At 41.3% G+C, this 23,645-nt stretch overlaps 2 long non-coding RNA genes across 3 annotated transcripts in view; both read right to left on the reverse strand.

The window, feature by feature from the left end:
- The window catches only part of LOC113953166, a 32,589-nt gene extending 18,198 nt beyond the window's left edge, over nucleotides 1-14,391 (reverse strand). Inside the window, exons 1-3 of the long non-coding RNA XR_003529763.1 lie at nucleotides 14,333-14,391; nucleotides 12,899-12,925; nucleotides 3,582-3,714 (exon numbers count right to left, since the gene is read on the reverse strand). This is a non-coding gene — a long non-coding RNA (uncharacterized LOC113953166). The remainder of the gene's footprint in view (nucleotides 1-3,581; nucleotides 3,715-12,898; nucleotides 12,926-14,332) is intronic.
- A 1,119-nt stretch (nucleotides 14,392-15,510) lies between these two features.
- LOC113953167 lies at nucleotides 15,511-23,643 on the reverse strand. 2 transcript variants are annotated; one of them, XR_003529764.1, is made up of 4 exons: nucleotides 23,525-23,643; nucleotides 22,581-22,629; nucleotides 20,896-21,067; nucleotides 15,511-16,305 (listed from the first exon to the last, which is right to left on the reverse strand). It is a non-coding gene; the product is annotated as an uncharacterized LOC113953167 (long non-coding RNA). The 2 variants fall into 2 exon arrangements; XR_003529765.1 differs by lacking the exon at nucleotides 22,581-22,629 and having other exon boundaries at nucleotides 20,896-21,073.
- Between the last annotated feature and the right edge of the window lie 2 nt (nucleotides 23,644-23,645).

Genomic DNA, 23,645 nt, shown 5'->3' on the forward strand with positions numbered 1-23,645 from the left:
TGTATGATTAGAGATCTGTTGTGTTGAGCAAGACGGGTACTGTGTTAAGAAAAAGGTGGTTATCCTTGTTTCAAGGAAGGGAAGTGAGGTGGGGAGAATTTAATGATTTAGATGGAGTTCGCTGAAGCACAGTCAAAAGCATCCTATCCATTTCTGTGGGCTCTGTATCAGGCCCTAAGCATAAGCCTGCTCTGCATAAAACATCACTGTGAGATAGAGATTTAAATTGGCTCCAAAATAGCTGAGTGTCTGCACTGCAGCATCACCACCCGAGGAGAGGCTCATTCTGGCTGTGGGAGCAGACTGGTCATCCCAGCCTGGTGCTGGTAAACTAAGGTCCTGCAGCCTCCTCATTCAGAGCCGGTTCAATGTACAGCACTCCAGGGTGTGTTGAACACAAATGCCCAGGATAGTCTTCCTCAACCAACACAGGAAGCAGTAAAATGAGAAAATAGTGTTTCCATCCGTAAACTGTACTTTACCACCATCCAGTCTTAAAGCATATCTTGCCATGCTGATAAAACAGGATTCAAGATGAATCGAAAGTTAGACATTGTTTTTGATTTTGTCTCTTCTCAAGTCTTCTGCCATATTTATCGTGTCTCTCATCATGTCTAAAAATCCAGTTTATCAGAGATGACTGAGAGGGAGTCTCATCAATGTCTATAAGTATCTGCAGGGAGGTGTCAGAAGATGGATCCAGGCTCTGCTTGGTGGTGCCCAACAACAGGACAAGAAGCAATGAGAGGGTGTGGAGTCCCCCTCATTGGAGGTATTCCAGAACTATCTGGACACCATCCTGTGCCATGTGCTCTGGGATTACCCTGCTTGAGCAGGGAGGGTGGACCAGATGACCCACTGCAGCCCCTTCCAACCTCACCCATTCTGTGATTTTGTGATAACTGTTCCATAGAAAAAGCACTTATAGCATATCCTGTGTTGGAAGGGACCTGCAAGGATCACTGAGTCCAACTTCTGACCATGAACAGCGCAACCCCAAGAATCACACCATGTGCCTGAGAGAGAACTCTGGTAGGAAAAGAATTGCTTTATGATACCAACAGTGTAACTCCTAAATGCTCCACCAGAAATACTTTTTAGTGCTCATTTTTAAAATGAGAGACTTTCTATATAGCAGTTCTCAGACAAGTTTTTTAAGACATCTAGATACTAAAAGATGCTAATAAGTGATAACTGAAGATGCTTGTCTTCTGCTGAAGTTAATGGGAATGAAACATATAAACACTTTTGAAAACCTTCCTTTGTGTCTGCTGATCTTTAATCTAAGTATCCTTGAAAATCTGAGTCTTGTGTGCTCTTAAAAATGAGATGTCTGTGCATGTCTGACACCCTTAACCGTTGAAGTATTTTTTTAGTGTTACTCAAAGACAGTGACGTCCCAAGAAAAATCTAGTACTAATAACCTTTTTTGCCAAGTGGGGACCTTCACATGGTGACACTGCTTACACCCCACTCAACTTACCAGACTGGTCTTGTCTCACCATCTGCCTACATGAACCACATGCTGCTGTTACCAGCAATTACTGCTTAAGTCTGAGCCTGACATTCTTCAAGGAAATGAAAGGAAAGGGCTTACTCACTCCAATGCTCTTCGTGTAACAAGTATGACAGAGTTTATATGCCTCAGAGACAGAGAAGGATCTACTCGGGCAACAAAAATATCTCACATAAAGCAGGTATTTGTCAGGTTGTGAGATAAAAGGAGGAGCCCAGGGCATAATAATGGGGAGGGGGAGAACCCAAATAACTTCAGGGAAGAAATGCACTTCTGTCATGCCTCATTTCAGGGCTGTCCATAAGGAGCATCACCGCACCGTGGTGAGTCACAAGAGCTGCTCCCTGGAGCCCCTCAGGGACAGAGAGGAGTTACTAGCCAGTGACACTTTTGGAAGAGTGTTTTGGGATAGAATGAGACTTACTATGGGATGTTTAGGGGAAGTCAAGAACAAAAAAAGATGGGAAAGAGAGGACTGAGAGAGTCAAATGTTGGTAAACTGGAGGGAAAAGGGACAAAACAGACAGCTGTGTGTAAATAGGACTGGCCAGTGCTCTTATCTGGATCCTCCGTGTGTGTGGGTCTGTGATGTTGTGTGCAAGGTGCTTGTACCACCCTGGAAGGGGGCTGCAGGCTCAGGACCTCCTATGTCCAGGTGCCAGCAACATGGGGGAGATTGGGATTCACAGGCAGCTACTGGTCAGATTGAGTGTCTGAGCCCAGCTACTGGTGGATCCATATTTTATCCATATGTGCATATTTTGTGCCGAGAAGGGGGGATGTGATGGGTTGTTGGTGCTGACGGTGTTTGTGCGAATGCTCTGTGTGTGTGTGAGGTGTATGGATCTGGATCCACCTCTATATAAATACTTATGGTGTATATATGTGTTTGTGTGCCTGCTGGGAATACATGTTCTGTCTCTGTACTCATTGGATCTCTGATGTGGATCTGAGGTAACCTCCACCAGGCTGCTGAATTTGGTCTTTCCCTAACAATATTCTCAAGCCACTTAAAAATGCAGCAGTGCCATATGCTAACCTGAAACAAATTCAGTTATCTCAGAGTCAGATTTTGTAGGTTTGGAGAGACTACTGCATCGTAACGTTCTGTTTGATAAGCTTTGCCAGCCAGATCCAAGGAAGGAGAAAAGGAGGTACCTTTGGATAGTCCTGCCAGGCAGATGGACAGGGGAGCTTTTCTTTTCAGTTGAATGATCCCAAGCACAATTGCAGGGAACAGTTTATGGTGCAAAAGGAAAGATAATAAGAATCTAATGTGGAGGAAATTTTCAGATTAACAACTGTCTTCTCACTCTCTCCACAGGCTGATATTGCTTGGTCCTTTCATTTTCTGTTACGCTTTAAATCCAAGCTGACTGTGATCTCTATTGATGAAGGCACTGAGACTAAGAGCAGTTGGGTGCCTAAATATCTCTGAATATCTCTGTGGACATAGCTCTGAAGACCCTGGGCATTCAAAATTCAAAATGGGGTTAGATTCCTCCAGCTGCAGAACAATAACTTTTATAGCCCTTTTCCCCAGATAGTCTCAAAGTCTGGAGTTTGAGACTATAATGAGAAGTTTAGAGCAATTGAAGTCTCTTATTTCATATTCATCTGAATGAGGACAGCCTGGAACCTGGGATATCTCACTTTTTCGTTAAAATAGCTAGACCTTTTTTATCTATGAAAGGGGCCTTGAGTAAAGTAAGGCCTTGTGCTGAACTTGAGGACATGAGGGGTGGTTCAAATTATACCTATCAGATTCAGAGGCTTAACTTTGCCTAATTCATGGATCTCACTGGGATTTAGGCTAGAGTTAGTCAAACCACTGTTCAAATTTGGGGGTGCCCAGGGTATGTTTTCAGAGTAAAAGCATAGACACTCAGAGAGTTTATGACTCCCATAGATTAAACAGCTGAAAGGAGGTATGATTCAGATGACAATTTAAATGTATATTTGGCACCACATTTCTTCTTTGGGAGTGATCCTGAGATAAATTTATGAGGAACAGAGCAATGAGCTTTGCTGTCACTGTTTGCAATTGGAAAAGGTTTCATCTCACCTAGTTTTTCCCATTCCATCAGGTAGCACTGAACTCGGGCTCCTTCCAGTGATAGAGATAAGCAGAACGGATCCCCTTCTGCAAGCTATGCAGCATGAATTACCTCCTTCATAGTTCTGCCTTCCTCTTTCACCTATCAGAAGGAAATTGGATGTTCAGCTTAAAATAAGAACAGGGAAGAAAAGATGGACCTTGCATTGAACCACACTCTTTCTTCCCGAAGCCCTCTCCTAGCTGGCAGTGAGTTTTAACCAGAGAAAACTCTGTGAACTGACCACTTATTTCAAAATCTTATTCTGTAATTGGAAGATGTTCACTAGCATGGTGCAGCTTGTTAATTATGAAGCATTAAACATGTGAGGCCAGATTTTGACATCTTGACAATGATGGCAATCTTGTACACAAATAGTCCTGCTGTAATAAATTGGACCATTTGTGTAATGGGATCTACCCAAGGCTACGAGTGACTCTGTGAATCCAAATCTGACACCTAATATTTATAACAGGGGACTAGATGACTCAGGGCTTCGTAACAAAACACAGAGTTTTCCAGCCTCGGGCTACCTGCTTTAATCTCACCGCTGTCAGCTGTGACAAAAAGTCAGCACCACATGACAGCTGTTCAGAGACATCCTAATGAGCGGGTGATGTCAGGGGTCCCGGTGGACATCACCCCGGGAAGCAGAGCTGTGCCCCAGCCCCTGCGCTGGCAGCCTCCAGGTCAGGGTCGGAGCATGTCGGGTGGCACAGGGACACCGGCACTGCCGCCACTGCTCCTGCGGCAGCTGCTCCAGGAGAACGGCACGTCCCGGCACTCTGGGCACAGCGAGGGCAGCGTTCCCCATCAGCATGCACAACCAAAAATAATCCCCTCCCCCTCCTCCCCAACAACTTTGGCTCACCAGTGAGGCCTAAACCATGTATTCTTTGGGGAGCACAGCAAACCCGGAGACCATAATTAAAATATGTTAATCTACACTGGGCACTTACCCATGGATAAACACTTCAATTTGGCACAGTTTCCTGCAATCTTCTGAGATTTGCGACTGATCTCAGAACCCCGCTCCTTTCCCTTTTGACATTTTTAGTCTTACTTTTGAGCCAAAAATAAATAAATAAATAAAAACAAATAAAATTTAAGGAAAAAGGAGGGAGAAGGGAAAAAAAAAAAAAGACACTTGTTTTCCTCATAAGCTTTGTAATTCCAGTACATTTTTACTGGGGGTGGGGGAATGCTGTCGCTAAGTTATGTGTTCATTACAGCCAGGGGGAAAAAATGAGGTTGGCTCCCAGTTTTGCTTATGTTGTTAAAAGAGCCTCTGAAGCTGCAGTTCTGGAACAGGTCTCCTCTTTCTTTGAAAGCATGCTGTTTGATAGACTGTCATTTGTCCCCTCCTTTCAGAAGAGCCAGCTGGCAGCTAAGTGCTAAAGCCAGTGACTTGCATGTGTTTTTCTGACATTTAACAAATGGGAACAGCTTGCAAATCTGCATTAACTCACTCTGTCTCACAAATAATCATCGGCTACGCGGTGTAGACATTCAGAACATTAGCGCAAACACAAAAGGGAGCGGGAGTCTGTGGGAAAAACAAGTTGGCAAATAAAAGATGTTTCACTAAGGGACAGATAAAGCCTTTTGGTTCAGATGGAGGGTTCGGATATAGATCCTGAAGTTGGGGGGTGCATGGAGGTATGAGAGGAGCGTGGAGAAGGTAACTAATCCTCTCCCTCAATCCGCTTGGGAAGCTATCAGATTTGCACCTGAAATGATAGCGTCTTTCCCCCACCATTCACAAGTGTTTATCAGTGGAGCATTTTCATTCTGCAGCCACCACCTGAGACAGTCTAAGGAAAACACAGAAAGCACACCCAGCATCAAGTTGTTTCCTCATCAGTCCTTCTGTGTAGGAGCTTATGGATGTCCCCAATTTTTTCTCTTTGTAAATTAACATAACAGTCTGTTACTAGGATAATGAATACCATGGCATTGTCCAGGTAATAAAGGGATTTGTATAAACTCAACATGTGATCGGTTCCGAGGCTAAAATACAGCAAGTGAAACATTTACCTTCTAGGTTTAGGTCTGAGATTTGGACTCTTCACTTGAAAAATAAATGCATACTTAATTCCTTTAGCCTCTCTGAAAACTATAGTCACAGATTTAGGGAGTGAAAGAAAAATCCAACTGTTACTTCATCTTAAGCTCTCTTATTTCTCCCTTCTAAAGACTAAGAAAGCCTCGTGCCCAGGTCACAGTGTGGACATTTTCCCCTGCTGTCAAAATATCCCCTTCCTTTGTAGGTTTACACTCTTACAGTGTAATAATAATGGGGGGAAATTAAGCACATGTAAAATTATGGGAAAGCCTCGCATACAGACCATATCAGTTTGGGGTAATCATCTTCCTTTGCAATGGCACTCAGGCCAGGCCTCCAGCATTTAGACCAAAATCCCTCCCTTACTGAGCCTAAGTATTAAGTTCTGTGCCTGAGAGTCATCACAGACTCATGGTACCTGCAAGTGCATCTCTTGAGGCTGCAAATAGTGAGTTGCAGTAACAGAACTGGTGCCCCTCCCAGGGCAAAAGAAAACTCCCACAACAATGGCACAGTTAGGTGGATATGATTTCCAGACAGTACTTGATGGATTTGAGTGCCATTAAAAATTGTTTTGCCTAGTGAACTCAAAATACTTTGCATTACCAGTAGCTGAGAAGGACACGTCTTGGCTGCCTCATGCAGCACAGTAACATTTCAGAAAATATCACTCTATGTGAATGCACCCGTGTTTCTGACACAAGTTAACCAAGAGGATATAAACTATATACTGCACCACTTTGTCCCTGAATATCCTGCCTCATGCTAATGACAGTCTAACATATTGGCTATATGCAAGTTTTTCACTAGTCTCACTAATGCCAAAGAAAGCCCAGGATCAAACCTTGTGCCAGCTTTTCCACTAGGCAGGATTCATCAGCCTGTACAACCTTATGGGGACACAGCCCTTCAGGAACCCGCCTGACCTGTAGGCCAAGACTTAGTGTGCTCATGACATTGTAGACAGCTGGACTCTTCTTCCACTGGGAGCAAAAGCAGTCCCATACTTTCCTGGGTGTGCAAATCCTGTCCCAGAAAGAGTAGTAGAGTCACAGGTGTTGGTTGGCTGTGTCTCCCTTCACCTGAACATCTGCAGGAATGTTTTTTCATCTTTTGGGGTTTAAAGATTCAGGATTCATTGAATCAGAAAACTGATCTACACGGTGGCATCCCTGCTTATGGTAGGGAATTGGAACTAGATGATCTTTGACGTCCCTTCCAACCCAAATCATTCTATGATTCTAGGCAAATAAAGAATTATTATTTTTACTTAGCTATGTTCCTCCCTTTTCCCCCTCTGCTTGTCTACTAGTAAAAATCATCTGGTCATTCCAATCAGCTATAGGAAGTTCAAGACCATGGATGATAAATTATGTGCACCATCCCTAATTACTCTGTCATCTGTTTTCCTGTAAGTACCGGGCAATTTCAGTGAAGCCTGAAGTAGGGAACTCGAGTCACACTTCCTTGTCACATGTGCACTCTATTTTGCTTGCTTCTCTGAAATACAAACGCTGTCATTTTTCCTGTAGCATCCATATTTCTTTTCACCACATCCCTCTACCTCCTTCTCTCTCTCATTCTCTCTCTCTCTCCCAACACTTGGCAAGTTTCGTCCCGACAAAATGTCCATCTGTAAAAAATAAATGGAACAATAACACCTTGTAGGCATGATGTAAGTGTTGCTTGTGTTTTATTTTTGTATGAATACTTATATATCTAATTAAACACAGTCCTGGTAGCTTTGTAATTGCTTAAGAGTGTTCTAACAAAAGCCTAACTGCTGAAGTGGGCAGAATTGCATATCCCTTCATTTTTCTTGCTCTCCTTTAGCGCATTCTGTGCAGTGCAGCAGTGAGAGTATGATTTACTACTGTCCTGGAAGAGTCTCTGCAAAACCCTACCTTTGATTCCTTTCCCCACCTCGGACTGTTCATACACACAGGTACACATTTTGTATCTGCAGTGGTCCCAAGGGAAGATCTGATTCGTTCCTTAAAACTACCTGCAGTCAGTGAAGTTTCACCATCACAGATGAGTTTGGCCCCTTCAAGTAAAGCTCTGTAGTGGTTACAAGATATATATGAAACAACCCAAAAGGTATTCCCTTCCAGATTATGAAGCAGCAGATCAGGCAGACAGATGGAGCAGCAGGCAGACAGGAACAGATAGGATTTTATCTCAGAAAAAGAAACGGTAAATAATTCCATGGCTGAGCTAGGAGCAGTGCAGCTCTGGAACAAATATTTGAAAGGAATTTCAGGGACTGGGAGTAAAGTTGCAACTAATAAAACAGATGTTACCAAGTGAAGGGCAAAGAGTTCTCAGGCATGCTTATGTCAAGTTCTGCTCCTTGACCCCCTTGATGTTATAGGACACACCTGGCCAACAGACACTAGCAGTGTGTGACTTCTAAAGATGCTGGGGTGCATTTTTATAAAACAGGAGGGAACAAAATAAAAACTTCCCAGAAGTTTACTTTTGAACAACCTTCATCCTAGAAAATAAGTAACTCCTGGCCAGGAGCTGGTCAAACTGAGGAACTGCAGGGTAAAACTCACATTCAGAGATTTCACACAAGGTCTTATTACCAAAGCCAAACCCACTGGTACAAAGCCATTATGCAAGAGCAAATCTGAGTGATGAGATCAATGCTACAGCCATTCCTGAGACTTTATTTTTGTGAAAAATGTTCCTGCTCACAGGGGCTGCCATGTGACTAATGAATAGACTTTGTCCTCTGGGAGAACTTGTCCTGTGCTCAAGGAGCTTTAGGTCAGGCCCAAAGCTGTTGGTTTTCTGTGATGAGGCTTGTCATGGACAAGCAAAGAAATGTGAAGCAACATACAGAGACTCACTTTTCCTACAAAAAAGTTAGGCCTAGGTAACAAAGTCTTTCCCTACTAACTCTCTGTATCATTTAAAACCGCATAACATTTTTAGATGTACCTTTCCAACCTTAATGTTATTTACTGTTGTATAAAGATATTACAGGACTGTTTCTGTTTGCCTTTTTTTTTTTTAGTTGGATAATCAGAGATACCAAACAAATATTTAGAGGTTTCAGAGCTCAATGGCACAGAATACTTCAGAGATAAATCGTTTGAGATACTTTTAGAAAAGACCTAGTGGTATTTTTTTTTTTCCAGAGAATAAGAATCAGCCTAACCTTTCCATGTACATTAAGCAACAGTATCGATCTGCAAACCTCCAGGGACAGCTTATAGGCAGGAGAGGTCAGGAAGAAATGCTCCCAGTTGCACAGCAGGGTGTTCATCGGGAGGAACCTAAGAGAGATATTTGTTATTCACAATTTCCTGGAAAATCTCACTGACCTCTCCGGTGCTACTCTCTGCTCTAAAAAAAATTGGGAGAATGAAGCCAAACCAAAGCACCAGATTAAACTATTGTGCCTGGGATGGAATGGGAGAGGTTACCCAGCACAAAGTGAACAACAGGTTTGACTTAACGCTATGAAGTCAGTTAATGCTGAAAGTCCAAAATCTGCAGGCAAGGTACATTCTCAAATTTCCAGGTAGCCACCGCAACATCATTCCCATGGCTGGAAATTCCTCCCCTCATTACTTTGTGAAATAGATTGTTGGTTCTGGAAACTAGAAGTGGAAAAAGAACTGCAATTGAGCTGTTGTTTCTCTAGAGCTGCTCCCTATCTCTCCCAGCCTTTCCTCCAGAAAATGTAAAAATTGCAAAAAGTCAAAAAGTAACACACAGGCATTTATGCCTATGCAGGCATGTGTTTGCATGCATGTGAAAGAGACAGATGAGGAGAGGATTCCTGACCCAGAAGTGTGATTAAATCCAAAGCAGGTTGATAAAGAATCTACTGTAGTAGGATGTATTAAAAAAGAGAGTTATTGTATCTTCTGAACTGATCAAGGTGATAAAGTAACTGATCACACAGAAGAACTGCTGGAACTGCACCCAATTCTACTCTATGAGTAAACAGAGTCCTGTGGCTCATTCAAGAGGCTATAAATTTAAGCTTAGTATTTCAGGTCTATATCTAAAGAGTGACAGAACCTCATATCTCCTGATTCATCCAGAAAGAATGCATCATCTTTTTGTACCAATCTAATCAGGAACACTTTTGCCATGTCCATTTTTCTTTTTAAGTCAAAAGAGGCACAGAAGAGATTTAGATTCATTTTTTCTTTTTTTTTTCTTTTTTTTTTTTTTATCTTTTTTACATGTATTTTTAAAATTATTTTTTTTCCCTTCCTACTGGATATGGAGAAAATAAAACCAGCCTCGACTTTGGTAAGCCTCTGACACAGGTACCCTCACTACACATCTCACAACAGAGCAGCTCATTTCAACCCTGTTCTTTAAGTACCATCTAGTGGTTACAAATATATTTGCATTTCTGTTGTTGGAGGATCTTCAGATTCAGATTCCCGTATCTTTTACAGTTGAACTAGCATTTTCTGAAATGCAATAAAAAGCAACACTCTTCCACTTATTATTCCTCCCCTTTTTAAAAGAACATAAAATCTTCATGTCTTTTTACCCACCTTGTCTCAGTCCCACTGCAAGCAACTTCAGAGAAAAAAGGGCTCAAGAAAAATGTAGCTGTGTCTTTTTTTCTTTTACATACAGAAGATAAATGTCAAACCATGATCCTGCATTACCTTATTTAGGTAATTTTTTTCCATTGAGACCCCGACCCATATGTCTCCGAATATGCATTTGAGAATTGGCCTTCAATTTGAGCCATTTATTACTTTTGAAAGTATTGCTCCATCTATCTGCCTGTTTTAAATTAGTATCTCTCTTTGTGTGTTCCCCTTTCCATATTGCTTGCCATCTGTTATGTGATCACCAAGAGATAAGCCTGGTTTGCTTTCTCGATCAGTTATCCTGCTTTCTATTTCAGTGGACATTGGTTAAATGTACCCATGGTGTTGCTCCCCCGATATCAGCAAAGTTACACCATGAACAGGGAGAGGTGACCTCCTCTTCTCCACCAAATCTATGTGATTCTCTTCCAGTACAAGGCTCTGAATGTCAGTCCCCTTCAAACAATTGTTTAGGAGAAATTAGATTTTGTCTCATTCTGAAATAGGTGTTTATGACAGGTTACATGAAAATGTTGCTTAAGGCACCTGTCTTCCCCCTGATTATGAAGGTTGCTCATTGATGCAGGTCAGATGGGGCCCCTGTACCATGATTCAGTTCCTTGCCGTCGATGTCCAGCATTGGTCACGTTCCTTACGGAAGAGCCCTCAGGAGACCTCTCCTCTGCCTGATCAGGGCTGGAGGGAACAACAGCAGCTCAAAGGGCCCAAAATCAGGTATGATGAGTTGCATCCTGGTGTGCTCAGGCTTTATGTGCGGGGCAGAGCCGTCAGGGTAGCACGTGGAGAAAGGGGATGATGCTGTTCACCCAACTGCAGGCTCCAGGACTGCCCCAGTAACTCCCCAGGAGCCTCCAGCAGCCCTCACTGGCTCCCTACTGGCTACGAGGACAACCTGAACACCAGCCTGGGCATAAACATCCCCAGGTGTCTAAATTCAAGTGTTTTACTTACACACAATATCCCACTCAATACTTCAGTCAGCTAAAATTTGGCAAGACAAATTCCACCACAGAAGGTTACTAATTTCACCTTGTAAGTCTAACTGGCAAGTGATGTGAGAAAAATAAAGACAATAAAACATTTATCATTCTCACACTGCCTCAGCACGGGTTATTACCCTCTCTGAGTTTGTCCCTACAAACATTCAATTTGGTGTTTGTCACAAGTGATGGAGCAGGATCCCATAAAGAAGGTCCTGCTGATGGAAAATGTTTCTGTTCCTGGTTCTCAGTCTCAGCTGCTTATTTCCTCTCCTCCACACAGCAGATTTCCAGCCAGATCTGTATGTAGCCATAATCTAACTCTAGAGATATCAGGAATATGTGCATGAGAAGAATTCTTATTTTGACAGTCTAAAAAGTCAATAAAGTTCCTGAGAATAGCATCATTTAACTACTTTCCATTCGAAAAAATTTAGAGATCCCCCCCTTTTCCTGTAAGAATACTACTCATGCTGCTTGTATCATATATCATAAATTGCTGCCTAATGTTGAGCTGTGAATTTTCATCCTAGAAATTCCGCTGGAGACATTTTGACATGAGCACAAGATTTATTGCTGGGCAGCCAGTGGATCCGGTGTCTGCGATGACAGATATTCTTTTTTCAAATGAGTATAATGACACTGAAAAGAACAGGATCAAACTTAATGTCCCTGAAGTCTTTTTCTGTGAGTTGCAGATGTACCCACAAGCAGATTTCTGAGGAATCCCCATCAGCAGAAGTAGCAGCACCATATATGTTCATTAAGCAAGAAAAACTTGCATGTTTGTTTTATCAGGCAAATGTATTTTCTCTGCAGGGTTGGGGGCAGGAAGGTGGGATGTGGAGACCTTAAACTAAACTAGTGGGGAGATCCTGCTCTTACACAGGAAGATATGGCACATCCGTGGGCTACAGCACATTTCTGTTACGTTACCCAGAGTGAATAGTTTATTACGTATCATTACCTCTGAACAACAGATAATCAATTTGGATGTGTCCTTATTTACCTGGACAAACACTGGAAGGCTTTGCAATTTAATGGCCTAACTGTTTGTTAGAACAAATAGACCTATTCAATTCCGAGATCACAGTCAATCTGACGGTTTATAGCTGGTTGGTTTCTGCTTTCAAACTGTGAAACTCTGATTTGTTTTCAAGGTGTAAAATTAGCAGTAACATTTTCACATGCTAACAGATAAGTCCCTTATTGAAACATATGACTGCACTTGCTCATTGCAGAGTGAAAATAGCTTTGCTCAAAACCCCAGCACAAAGCCTGCGGCCTGCCTGAGTTTCACAAAAGCCCTGAAGTGATACCAGGTGTGAACTGGCCCAGGCGCTGGCTGTCTGCTCAAGAATACATTTCAGCTACTAATTTACAGGTTGGAGTAGGATGTTTTCCACTCGTTATTAAATTATATTATTTGTATACAGCTCTGCAGAGTAGCAATGGAGTGCTTGAACGGAGCATGGGTATTTAAAACAGTAATTCTTCATTTCATCTCTGAAATGATTAGCCTTGGTAAATCATACCAAACCCCGAAAAGGGTTGTTAAATCATCTCCCCTTGGTTTAGTAATATATTCCACAGTGTAATCACACTAGTGTAAATAATCACAAGATTAAAAAATGAAGGAATACCTGAACTCAAACTTCTGGCTGCAGATCCTTGAAACCAAAGGAGTGGGAACAGCATACATGGAAGGGAAAAGCAGCAAGAGAAGAAAATGTATTGGTTATTTTTTCTGTTTAGTTGGGTAAGCCAAATTAAATCCTCAGATTCAGACAGTCAAGGTAAATTTTGAAAATATCAAATCAAACTACAGTGAGAGAGTTGAAGATGGAAAAAAGTCTGGCAAATGGAACATTCTCTAAATCTGGCCAGTATGGCATGAGTTGCTGTTTCCAGTACAAACATCACCTTATCCAGCAATATCCCAGAATGAATCTGCTTGAGAGACTTACTGGAGTTTGGAATTATAAAAATGACACCTATTAGGATGTACTGAAAAATACATGTGGAGTATACGTGACAAAGGAGATACTCCAGAACACAGTGACGTTCAAAGAGGATGCTTCAAAGTGGCATGTGAATGCTTCCAGCCCTCTCTGTCCAGAGGACACCTCCACACAGATGTGCAATTTATCTGCACCTATCTGCATTTCTCACTGTTTTTCTTTAACTTGAGTATCATTTGTTCCTACAAGGAGAGGTAATTATACAGTAATAATATTATTTTCCTGCCTTGACGTTGCCCCTTTTGCTTTAAAAGTCCAGTCTCTTTCAATCTCTCCACATAAAATAGGTTCTGTGTTCCCTTGGTAATTTTTGTAGTCCTTCTCTGTAGACACTCCATTTTGGATTTCTCTTTTTGTGGTCATTAGTGCCTGAAAGATCTTGACAGAAAATTCCTGTACTTGCCTTTCATTTAGTTGTATCACTTTAATGATTTGCAGACACCATACAACTTCTATAAAGCCCAGGTTTCTCCCCCTACCTCAATGATTACTGATGATCTATTTACATCAGAAATGGATTAGTTAAAATTCCTCCAAAGCTTTTGAATGATATCAGAGAATTGGTTGAAAAGGGATCTTATCAGCAACCGGAAGAAAAGACCCACATCCGATGCAATATTTTTATAAAGTCCATTTACACTGTGGCTATTTCACCCTTGTCCATGGTGAGATGGACTACTTTTTAATTAATAAATATTCCCACTTAGCTCATAGAAATTCAATATAACAATTTTCTGAATTGTGTGTTACTTAATCACCAACCTACAGACAGCAAATGCCTTTCAGTTACCAGTGATACCTCTAATACCTCTGCTTAAAGACTTGATTACCTAACAACAAAGTTAACACATATTGTCACTTAGATTTCCACATCACAAAGCTTCTAAAGCCTTAGATTTTTTGTTTGTTTGTTTGTTTTCAGCTCTTGACATAAGTGATATTTATTAATCTTCTACTGCATTTTCAGTTCAAAGTTTTCATCAAACGAAAAAAAAATCCACAGTGTATCCTTCTCCTTCTTATTACCATTACCATTAATATTATCATTGTCATTACTTGACACAGAAGTAAGTTCTTTAGCTTCTTGCTAAGGCTTCTTGCCTTGGGATATTTGTGAATGACATAGGAGGCTTTTACTGGAGGTCCTGAATAAACCTCCAGAAACATTTTTGGACCATGATGCTGTGAGGATTTATTCAGTTATTGCTAGGGATCAATCTTTAAATTAACTGTGCCTTTATAGTACTAAAATTCTGCTTTTTCATTAGTGACATAGCTTAATTGCTTCACAATCAGGGGAAAAAAATAGAAATAAGAATAAAGGAAAAAAGAAAAGCAGCAAATACCTGCCTGACTTAACCACATTAAGCAGCATGGTGTAGAATATAACTTAACAGTCCAGTGAACTGTCAGTGGCAGAAGTAATTGGAAATTGGTGGGATAGTTCTCCATGTGATGGGGATAGGAGTTTTTCATGCCTGTTTTTAATGTGCAAATAGCTCTCAGGGCAGCTTCATATTCTGTCATTAATTTGTAAAGATCCTTTATAATGTAGAAAAGTTAAGATAGCAAAAAAAAAAAAAAAATCCAATTACATGTTTAATGACTTGGCATTTGTGGTAATGCTATCTAGCACTAATTCACCTGTTAGAAAACAGTCTATCTTTTAGCCCCTGGGGTTAATAGAGTGCAAAAGCCTAGTCTTATCAGAGGGTGGGAGAAAAGTGAGTAATTTTTTCCTACCAATAAGAAAGAAAAGCAAGAATTACAAAATCGATTACAAATTTTCAACTTGCTTTTTTAAAGCATAGCACTACTATTTATTAAACACTTTTTAAAAGGAAATAACAAATTTATAAACGCTGGTGCCTAACTGGTCCTTGGGATTTTGCAGAGGCACGTGGGACTCCTTTCCCTTTGTGCCCAACATGAGCACCCACCAGAGTGAGGTGCATACCCAAATCTTGTCATGGTGCTGCAGTGGTGATTCTGCAGAGCCTGCCCTCGAGAACAAGGCCTGCTTCACTTCTACATGGAAATGGGATCCGTAATCAAAAATACGGTTTGATTAGTCAATAGGTGGATGGATGGATTTATCCTGGCCTCAGCTGCATGTTCATAACCACACTGAAATCAACAGTGGATGTTTAAATGGAACTAAGAGAATTTGTTCCACAACAGCAAAGAAATACAGCTTATGCAAACATACATATTCATTTACATGTCTCCCTTTATCAGCCACTGCTTTATTTGCATCTCACGCTGCATAAAAGGTTAGCAAAGGCCTTTGTAATGAACACTTCCATTTTAAAACATTTAAATAGTCTGCAGTATAAATTGCATATTCTAACTGACTGCTCTGGTGTGAATTTCTAAGTCCACTAAAAGGAAAAGAGGCAGCATTTACCGTGTTTATGCAACAACTTCTTTGCTTAATACCAGATTTGTCTGTGTCATGGCTAAAGTAGGATTAGCAGCAGAAATATTAAATGATGTTAGAATTCAAACAATTTTGTGTAGTCCATGTAGAACATGAAAATAATGGGAATGTAAAAAAACCACGAAAAACAAAAAATAAAAACCCCAAACAAAACAAACAACTGCCATTGGTCCAGTCTCTAAAACCAGTTTAACATTAAAGATAAGTTCTGTCTAATGGATGGAACACAAGCCCTGAAATCAAGGCTTATCACCCCTGTTCCTGGTTTGTGGTTCATCTGTCAGGAGCAAGCTAATCCAGGCGGAATACTGAGCATCCAGACTACTGAAATCCAGTGATTTCATCTGGAATTCTGTAACCTCTGTGTTTTCTGAATAAGAATGTCTATAACTTGTACCTGAACCCTTTTGGGTCAATAATGGGTTTTGTCCTTAATCTCATCTGGACCAGGAAATATTGAACTTTACATTACCTGTAGTCCATCATCTCTCATCTGTGGCACAGAAGATACAAAATTCAACACATCTTGAAAAATTTGGATGTGTTTGATGCTTAGAGAATTAACACTTCCAGTGTGCCGTTCAGGGATCTGGAGGTTACAGAGAAAATGCATTTATCTCAGCTAAGGGAGGGGATTCACCCCATTTAAAATTAGCTTATAGAAACAGGGCTTAATGCAAGTAGGTCATGTAAGTCAATTTTTTGAGAAAACCAGGACTGCAAGTGGTGGTACACCCTGACCTCACACAGTTATTGAAGGTAGGTGTGATTATATTGCTCTTGAATGTTACTGTTGCCTTACCTTGACTCTAATGCAAGGGGAAGCCAGCCCAGACAACGTAAAATTATGTATCCCAACATAACAATTTAGTTTTAAAGAAATTAACAATCTTTTTTTTATGGCTTGAATCCTTATTTGGATTAGGAAGCTATGAAAATAGTCTTCTGTAACCGGATGGACAGAGTGATGGATGGACTGTAACTGGATGGATGGATGGATGCATGGATGGATGGATGGACTAAATTTTGTCTTTCCTGTATGGTCAGAACTTATGTTTGTGCTTTTTATGTTTGTTATTTTCTTTAAGTTGTTATTATTGTTGCTTCTTATTTAGAACAACCTAAAAGAGATGTTCAGCTACTTTGCAGAAGCATGGGGTGCAGAGTCAAACTTGTTTTCCCTAAGTTAGTTGAAAGTGATGTGCCCTCATTCCCATGGCAAGGAACATTTCCTTTAGTGCAGCTGACAAGTTTTTCAAGGTGTTTCTGCACATCCTGTAGGGAAAGCAAATTGTCATCAAAATTGAAAATTCAGAATATGTTTTTTTTTTCCCTGAAGGTCCTTAGGGCTCTTGAAATGCTAAGCAGAAAACTGAGCTCAATGCATATGGAGGAGATTTTCATATTTTAAAAGTCAGACAGAGTGTCAGCCAGCAGATGCAGCAACTCCAAGAATCTTCAAAAAGGCAGAAGCAGGAAAGTTTACTGCTTGTTCCACGGACACATTATTTTAGCCTCTGTTCTGCAGATTGAGAGGCAGATTGCCTAAGGTCAGAGGGTGACCCTGCCCTGCAGCTTGAGTATTACTCCTTCTTTTTCTTTTTTTTTTTTTTTAAGTGTAAATTTACATTTGGCTGCAACCTGCCTCCTTAATGATGGATCGGCCTTTTGTGCAGGTATGAGCTCTGATTGATGGGGCACAGGGATAGGAGAGGAGAATGGAGCAAACAAGTTTATAAATTTGACATAAGATTTGAATCTCAGCAGGAACTCTGCCAGTCTCCTTAGGCATAAAATTGGACTGGCTGGAGATAGGTACTGCATGTGTGATGTTTCAGCACTTATTGCTTTCATAATATCTTTACTTACTCAGTTAACAGACTACTGAACTTGCAAAACTGGCAGACCACAGGTTTTTTTTTAAAACAAATTTTACGATGGGGGGAGGGAAAGAAAGAACTGAAAAAACTAAAATTACATATCAGGTCTTCATCTGGGGTAATCTAACATAATTTACTTGATTTCACTGGAGTTGCACTGATTTTCCCTAAGTGATGACCTGCCTCAGTATTCTTATTTTGGTTTAGTTTTTTTTTTTTCCCCCCCTTCTGAACAGGCTGTGCTGACATTTCATGTTTCCTATTATTATTATTATTCCTTCTCCTTCTTTGTTTTGGGAATTATATGGCTTATTGACTAAACAGCATTAGAAAACTAAAGTTAATGGGTCAAACTCTTCCTAGTGTAACTTTATTGAGTTCAAGTTATATAGAGTTGAATGAGTTCAGGGACTCCTCCAAAGAGGGTTATTGCAGAGGCTGCTTCTACAACAAAAGGGAAGTTCACAGCTTTGTTGTCATTTCAATGCAAATTAAACACTGCAAGAAGTCCAGCACTTCATATTTAGCTGATGGGATGAAATCTGAGTGTACTGAGCACAAAAACGTAAAATCACACCTTGTTTTAATGGATTAGAACAAATACTTCAATATTGTTAAGAATTCCTTTAATAATACACCTGTTCATGTCTACCTGTTCCATGGAGAACTCTGAGTTGTATGGCCAACCAGAATGACCATCTTATCCACCATATGATTATGTCTGGAGAGATTTTAAAGACATGTAGATGTGGTACTTGGGGACATGGGTTAGTGGAGGGCTTGGCAGTGCTAGGGGAAGGGCTGGACTTGAGAATCTTAAAAAGGTCTTTTCCAACCTAAAAGATTTTGTGATTTTTAAATTCTATCAGTGGCAACTGAGGGAGGGGCTGACTGACTGGCATGACAAATGCCCCAGGAGCAAGGTGAGACTCTTGTGGTTGTGTCAAAATAAAGAAGGTGGTTTCTAATCAGCACATTACAAGGACAACTTTGTTCCAAGGCTAGAACTGTGAGAACAATCAGTTTTTAGATCCAAATGATACTACAAGGTTTGAATTTAACTCCAAAATAACTGGTTTTTGTGGACACTTAATATCATTCAGTACCTACAGTATAAGAACCAGTGACCTTTTAATGTCTTTTTAAATAAATATAAAACATATATTTGAGGAACGGAAAGGTGTGTTCTTTTCTGAAACTCCATTCTTATCCATTTTTAAAGGAAATACAACAATCAAGAGCTAAGCACCTCTCCACTGTGGTTCTGAAAACTCGGCCATTGCAGTGGTATCCAAATAGCAGAAACTCTCTCCACTGTACATCCAGCATGTAAAGTCTTTCTCAGGATATTACTAGAGGAAAAAAGGCAGTTGCCAAGTCAGTTTTGTTCCAGTTCATTAGTGACCGAAAGTCATTACCATCTGACAGATGTACTAAGGGTTATGTATAGTTCCTACTTGTCTCAGTCCAGTTTTTAGTGGACAGATGTCCACACTCAGAAAAGACAAAACAAGTCTGACAACAGAGCAACTCGGTTGAAAATCTTCACCAAGAACATGGGCCCTGGCTGAACATCTGAACTGATCAGTCCTCTTGTGTATCATGGTAGTCCTATTGGTACAAAATAGATGGTGTACAAGGAATCAGTGTTGTCCTCTGGAAGATGGTATATAGTTCTTGGTAGGATTGAGAGGTTACATATTTCTCTGTGGCTATCAAGTGAATATGAACTGCAAGTGACAGTTGTGCTTCAAAACAAGAAAAATAGCTCCATTCCCTCCAAAGAGAATCGTGTCAGTAGCAGACCTCTCTATTGCTCCCACTGTTTTCTCGATGCTTCACCTCACCAGACTTCTGAGACCTGACAAACTATCAGACTGAAAACCAGAAAGTGAGGGGGGAGATTTTAACGCATGAGCAAAGCAATGAAAAATGTCAATCTCCTGCTTGCTATATGTTTTCCAATGACAAGAATGGCATGATATCAGCAAATAACTAAATGTAGGTGTAGCTAACCAGTTACTGATAGTCTTCATGAGAAAAAAACAGATTCCTCTTTGTATACTTTGCTCTTAAAGACAATGTAAATGCTCACATGTGTTAAGTTAAATTGGTGTTTCAAGATCAGACACTCAGGTAAATATTAGGTAACTACAGGAACATGTGGCTTGGCTGTGCTGTGGTAGAAAGCCAGAGCCTGTCTCACTGACAGAAAGCAGGAAGACCTGTGGGGCAGCCAGGTCAGGTCCAGACCTGGGCATCATGGATCTCCATGGGGATGGGTCATTAGTCCAGGAGTGGGAATTGGCTCAGTGGAGTCCATACCTGAACCAGGTAGGGTTGGGGTGCAGCACGAGACTGATTTCTATGGCCCTGCTGGGACACAGAACTCCTTGAAATGGGGTCCTGGGCCATAAGCAGGTGACCAAGGCCTATTAGTCCCTCACATTGCTTTCAATTTCACCCATACGGAAGGGACAGATGCCCCTTCTCCTGCTGGCATGACAAAGGTCAGAATTTGCTTCACAATGAACTTGCAGCATCAGCACTCTTGACACTCACTCACTCTTGACACAAGTAGAGTTTCCAGGAGAGTTTGCTTATGGAAGAGCTACAGATCAGCAACAGCCTTGTTTGACACCCAACAGTCGGAATAATTCTGCCATACTTCAGTGGGCCAGAAACACTCAAACACCACAAAGTGCCCTCATGCCAAGCCCTAGATGTGACGCTATAAAGAACTTCCTGTAGGTAATCAAACAACCCTTATATCATAAAATCATAGAATCACAGAATGGTTTGGGTTGGTAGGGATGTTAAAGGTCACCTTGCTCTAACACCCTGTCATGCACAGGACCTTCCACTAAACCAGGTTGCTCCAAACCACATCCAGACTGCCCTTGAATGCTTCCAAGGATGGGGCATCCACAACTTCTCCAGGTAACTTGTACTGGGACCTCACACGACGTCTGATACTACACTTTGAGCTGGAAAACACACATATAAGCAGTCATGTCTTTTGGGCACAGGAGTGGTCACTGAAGCTTAGAGAAGAGACAGACCAAACATTATTGCAGTTGGGATGTGAATGGACCAGTCTGCAGGGGTCAAGTCAAGAAAGGGCAGGTGTGACTCACACAAACTATCTGACTCAGGGGCAACAGCCCACGGTGGCTGTTTTCATCAGTACAGACGATGCCATAAATGCTGAGTGCCCTGAAGGACAGACAGAAGTAGCAGTAGCTCTGTACCAAAGGGCCCCATTCAGCTTTCCTGTGCTGTAGGTTTGTGGCACTTACAGACACTGCTCCTGCTCAGACACTCGTCAACTCCGGCAGGGTCTGTGTCAGCAGCGTAGGCGACGACTCCCAGACATGTACAGTGTGCTCATCACTGCCTTTTCCAAGTGCCTCAGCATCCTTCAGGTGAAAAATACTCTTTCTATCTGCGTCTATGGCAGTATCTGAGAACCTATAACTGTAAGGTTATTAATATGAGACAGCGGTATAAAGTGACATTTCTGATTGAAATAGCATCTTTCCTCAATTTTATTGTCAAAAATGTCTTTCTAAACATTTTTCTCTTCTTTTCTTTCACCTAATTTACCTATCTAGTTAGGCACACTGGAATCTGAAAAAGTTAGGAAATAAACTATTTCAAAAACTTTTTTTAATGCTGACTTCTGTAATTTTTTTCCTTAGGTTTTTTTTCTCTGATAAATAAACAAAAGTTCAACAATGAACTAAAAATGTCTGTAATGGAGAGACAGACTGTGAGACTGTTTAACTGATACTACTCATTCAATTATTTGAAAAATAATCTAATTTTTCCAGAGAAAAATAATGCCAAAATAGGAACATGCATATTATGGTACTCAACTGTTTGTGTACACGCAGAGATGGCTTTAAAGTTGTGAGATTGATTTGTCTTTTAAATTTTTACAGTTTTATGTTTTTCTTTTTCTCCACATCCAGGAAGAACAATATGTTTATCTATTTTTGTTACGGAAGGCAGACATTTTATGTAAAAAAATGGGCAGAAATGAAACTAACAAGCAAATGGAAATCAACAAAAAGTATGAGGCAGGTAATAAATGAATGGCAGCTGCCAGGGCTGTTGAAACTGTAAATGTGATCAAAAAGTGACAAATTCAGAAAGAAAAAGCTGGGTAAAAGATCACTTTTCGTGTGTAAAGGAATTTGTTAATTTAATTATGTTTCAGTTACGCTTTGGTCTCATGATATGTAACAGTGAGGCAGTGCTAGAAAGCAAAGACTTCATTTTAGTGATATATGGTTCTGGGTCGTGGTCTTCTCTAGTTTCCTAATTGTTTTGGAGAAAAAAGGAAGAAAAGACCACTTGGTCATAGAACCGGATGGGAAAAAAATAGTTTTGAGGTGAAAAAGTCCTTCTTTCCTAAAACGAAGCATTCCTCCCCTGTCTTGGCCTCTTCCTTCAGAGCTACTGGTTTGTAAGAGAACAGGATTAGCTGACATGTCCTTCCACAGCCACCCATTAACTCATTCTTGCTGTGAAAATGGAAGAGAACATGGTGGTTCCAAGTGACAATTATCCTTGTTTTTAGTAAGAGCTATGCTGGGAGAGAGCACCTTTGTCTGGATGCTTCCTCAGGACCAATCGTGCTCTAAGTACAATGAGTTACAGCAAAACAGCACTTTCTATACTTTTGTTTTTCAATGCTGAGAATTTCAGCAGCTATGGTGGAACATAAAACAGAAAACTCCTCTTCGTCAGTGTCAGCTGCTTTGCCTATGTTGACAGAATAAGTGTAGGATAGTAATAACTACTATAACTACTATAACTACTAGTATACAACATCTATATTTTTGTCACTTAAAGATGCCCACAACCTGTATTAATACTCAAAACATTAAAGATTTTTTAAAATCATATGAGTATTTACAGTACGTAAGTTGGTGGTTTCTGGTTTCCTGTGTCAGATGCAGATGCATTCTGTACTTACATTTTACCATGTTTTCTGTTAAGTGGTGATTGCTGATCACCTACTGCTGCTGATAGACGAGATTTCAGGAAAAAAAAATTAAAAAAAATGAGAAAAAATCATCCCAAAGTCATAGTGATAACAAAATAATCACAATGAAATCAGCGATCAACCTGTCCTCTGGTGGCAGAAGGGCACAGTCACTTCTGCTTGGTGTCCTTCAGAGAGAAGAAGAAAAAATTCTTCCTTGTGAGGGGGGTGAGGCCCTGGCACAGGTTGCCCAGAGAAGATGTGGCTGCCTCATCCCTGGAAGTGCTCAAGGCCAGGCTGGACGGGGCTTGGAGCAACCTGGGATAGTGGAAGGTGTCCTGCCAGTGGCAGGGGGTGGAATGAGATGAGCTTTAAGGTCCTTCCAACCCAAACCACTCTATGACTGTCTGAAGGAGGCCACGAGGATGGTGAGAAGAGCCTTGAGGGGAACCTGTGCGAGGAGTGGCTGAGGGCACCTGGTCTGTTCAGCCTAGAGAAGACTGAGGGGAAACCTCATTGTGATCTTCAACATCCTCACGAGGGGAATCAGAGGGGCAGGTACTGATCTCTTCACTTTTATCACCAGTGGCAGGACTCGAGGGGACAGCATGAAGCTCACACAGGAGAGGTTCGTGTTCGGTATCAGGAAAAGGTTTTTCACTGAGAGGGTTGATGTGTGCAGGAACTGGCTCCCCAGGGCAGTGGTCACAGCACCAAGCCTGCCAGAGTTTAAGAAACGTTTGGACAACGCTCTCAGGCACGTGGTGTGATTCTTGGGGTGTCCTGTGCAGGGGAAAGAGTAAGACGGCATGATCCTTGTGAGTCCCTTCCAACTCAGCATATTCTTTGATTCTGTGAGGCTGCTAAATTGCTCTAACCCTCCTCGGCCGCAGGCTGCACAGGAACCGTCCAGCAACCCCCGTGCTCGCTCTCACCTCACCGCCCCTCTGGGGGCTCCCCCCCTGTTGCGCTCGGGGCCGCGGGGGAGGGTGCGCCACGGCCCGGCGGCCATTTTGGTAAAGGGCCGGTGCCGCTCCTTCCTCCCTTACTCAAGAT

The sequence above is a fragment of the Corapipo altera genome, unplaced genomic scaffold (assembly GCF_003945725.1).
Source record: "Corapipo altera isolate COAL_440 unplaced genomic scaffold, ASM394572v1 61553, whole genome shotgun sequence".
Taxonomy (NCBI): Eukaryota; Metazoa; Chordata; class Aves; order Passeriformes; family Pipridae; genus Corapipo; species Corapipo altera.